This window comes from Bidens hawaiensis, unplaced genomic scaffold (genome assembly GCF_021521415.1).
Source record: "Bidens hawaiensis isolate Kalapana, Puna unplaced genomic scaffold, B.hawaiensis_p1.1 tig00027531_1, whole genome shotgun sequence".
Classification (NCBI taxonomy): Eukaryota; Viridiplantae; Streptophyta; class Magnoliopsida; order Asterales; family Asteraceae; genus Bidens; species Bidens hawaiensis.
The window spans coordinates 108,532-111,907 of NW_027494455.1; the positions used below are offsets into that span (position 1 = coordinate 108,532).

Sequence of the window (3,376 nt, forward strand, 5' to 3'; positions counted from 1 at the left end):
TTTTTGAGTTACGAATATGCGATAACGATTTAATGTTTGTATTTTTAATGTAAAAACTATAAATGAAAGTTATGTGTTTTTAATCTTCCAAGCAAAGAACCCTAACAACGAAAGCAAAGAATGGCTTCGGTCAGTCCGTTTTGCCTTGTAGTTACCGGTTTGTTTATACTGTGAAAAAATAATGGTTATTTAAAAAAAAAAAAAAAAAAAACCGGTTAACCTAAAAACCGGTTATTAAAAAACCGGTTAATAAAAAAACCGGTTTATTAACCGGTTCTAACCGGTTTATAAACCGGTCCTAACCGGTTAGACCGGTTAGGGTTTTGAAAGACAAAAACCGGTTATTAACCGGTCCGGTTATTAACCGAACCGGTTTTTTTCCGGGCCAAAAAAAACCGGTCCGGTTAATAACCGAACCGGTTTTTTTAAAAAAAACCGATTTGTGCACCTCTACGTGGAATGAGGTGAGGATTGGGAAGTTGCTGGAGGATCTTGATGCGTTGGCGGGAACTATTTCGGTTAAGGTTGTTGATGTGTTTTACTTCAAGATTCAATTTTTATGTTTTGTTTGTAGTTGTTATTACATGGTGTGTGGATATTAGAAAGTAGTGGGTGTGCATGGGTCGGGTCGGTTCAGTTTTGGGCAAAAACTGAACCAAAAATTGAAATGCCGGTTTTTGAATTTTTGGAAAACGGCCTGTTTTGATTTTTTCGGTTTTTGGTTTGGGTTTGGTTCGATTTGGTTTTTGATTTGGGTTCAATTCAGTTTTTTTTTTTAGTTTTTGGTTTGGGTTAGTTCAGTTTTGGTTTGGGTTAGGTTCAGTTTCGGTTTCGGTTTGGTTTTGGGTTTGGTTTCGGGTTTTTCTGTTAGGGTTAGGTTTCGGGTTTTTGATTCCGGTTCAGTTTCTGGTTTTTTTGGCTTTTGGTTCCGGTTCGGTTTCAGTTTTTGGTGTGGGTTGGTTTTGGTTTTTCGGTTGTTGGTTTGGGTTCGGTTAAGTTTTCTTTTTTCGGTTTTGACTTTGGAGCTAGAAATTTTTGGGCCGAAAATAATGAATGTGGGCCTAAATGTTTTGTTGGTTAATAAGTAGTTGTATACATCTGGGCTAATATATTTGGGGTAAACTGTATGATTAACTATTATATATTACTTCAAATTTAATATATAAAATTACAAATATAAGTTCGATTCAGTTTTTTCGGTTTTAGTTACACGCAAATCCGAAACCAAATCGAAATTTCGGTTTTTACGAAACATAAAATCAAGCCATTGATTTTTATTTTAGTTTGGTTAATCTGGTTTGGTTTCCGGTTGGTTTTTTCTGGTTCATGCACATTCCTATAAGAAACTCATATGTGTGTGTGTGCGTGTGTGTGTGAATGCAGCATTGCTCTGATGATGATAGTATGACAAGGCCCTTATTGTTGGTTACTGCATCTGTCGATAAAATGGTTCTGAAGAAAACGATTAAAGTTGATTGTGATTTGAAAATGGCTGGTGCGGTTATATGGGTCGGTCGGTCCTCCATTGAAGTTCAACTTGAAGTCACTCAGTTTATAAGTGGTACGTTTATGTCGATAATAATAATAATAATCAAATTGCTTAAAGTAGTGTATTGTTAGGTTATTTGGAGATGGAAATTTTGACCCGCTTCAGGTTCTTGTTTTGTCTCTAACGGGTCAAATAGTATTTATATGAAACCTGTCAAAAGTCACCGAAAATTACAATGTTTTGTCAATTTTTACATACAAATACTTCAAAACAAGTTAAAGAATTTAAATAAAACTGTTTTGGTTCAACCCGACCCGTTTTAGGATCCTGTTTATCTTTAACGGATCAAATAGCATAACACGAAACCAGTCAAAAGTCACCCGAAATTACTTTATTTTGTCACTTTGATTTTTGACACATAATTATATCGAAAAAGTTAAAAAAATTATTTGAATAAAACTGTTTCGGGTCAAACCATTTTGACCGGACTGAAAGTCAACATGTGCTGACATGGCAATCTTGGATTTGCAGATAACGCTGACATTATAGAAACCGTAGCTCTAACGGCTAACTTCATATTCGTGGCCCGTGATTCCAAAACTGGGAAAGCAGCACCCGTGAACCGACTCTCACCAGAAACCGAGACAGAAAAATTATTATATGCATGAAGAGGTAGGTCCCAGCAGAGGTGGTTAGGACCCGCAAGACTCCCTTAAAGGAGACGTCTGCGCAGTTGAACACGCAAGACTCATTAAACGGACGTCTGCGCAGTTGAACCCGCAGACTTCACCATAGGGACGTCTGCGCCGCGACCTACCAAACCCGCAGGACCCACCACGCTCAGAGTTGTGACGACCTCACATGCGGTACGCAAGCTGGTCCTGCAGGAAATGCCTCCCTATGGTTTCCAAGTAACCCGCCTGTTCCCGCAGGCGCGGGTACCCGCCATTAGGGACTGGCCACCCGCGCAGCATGGCTACACGCATAAGGCTTAACACTCATAATAATTCAGTAGTCACCTGAAGAAGGAATGAGCAAAGTCGGGAACATTCCCGCATAAATGCGGGAGGGGGAAAACTCCCGCCTAAATGAGCAAAGTCAGGTTCTTGTTTTGTCTCTAACGGGTCAAATAGTATTTATATGAAACCTGTCAAAAGTCACCGAAAATTACAATGTTTTGTCAATTTTTACATACAAATACTTCAAAACAAGTTAAAGAATTTAAATAAAACTGTTTTGGTTCAACCCGACCCGTTTTAGGATCCTGTTTATCTTTAACGGATCAAATAGCATAACACGAAACCAGTCAAAAGTCACCCGAAATTACTTTATTTTGTCACTTTGATTTTTGACACATAATTATATCGAAAAAGTTAAAAAAATTATTTGAATAAAACTGTTTCGGGTCAAACCATTTTGACCGGACTGAAAGTCAACATGTGCTGACATGGCAATCTTGGATTTGCAGATAACGCTGACATTATAGAAACCGTAGCTCTAACGGCTAACTTCATATTCGTGGCCCGTGATTCCAAAACTGGGAAAGCAGCACCCGTGAACCGACTCTCACCAGAAACCGAGACAGAAAAATTATTATATGCATGAAGAGGTAGGTCCCAGCAGAGGTGGTTAGGACCCGCAAGACTCCCTTAAAGGAGACGTCTGCGCAGTTGAACACGCAAGATTCATTAAACGGACGTCTGCGCAGTTGAACCCGCAGACTTCACCATAGGGACGTCTGCGCCGCGACCTACCAAACCCGCAGGACCCACCACGCTCAGAGTTGTGACGACCTCACATGCGGTACGCAAGCTGGTCCTGCAGGAAATGCCTCCCTATGGTTTTGTAACATCCTAAAATTTTTATAATGTTAAATAAAAGAAAGTT

At 39.4% G+C, this 3,376-nt stretch overlaps 1 pseudogene across 1 annotated transcript; it reads left to right on the plus strand.

Moving 5' to 3' along the window:
• Nucleotides 1-460: 460 nt before the first annotated feature.
• Nucleotides 461-2,157, plus strand: LOC143575535 (acyl-coenzyme A thioesterase 2, chloroplastic pseudogene; annotated as a pseudogene). The gene is made up of 3 exons (XR_013142777.1): nt 461-524; nt 1,384-1,561; nt 2,021-2,157. The product of XR_013142777.1 is annotated as an acyl-coenzyme A thioesterase 2, chloroplastic pseudogene (transcript).
• The last annotated feature ends 1,219 nt before the right edge of the window (nt 2,158-3,376 follow it).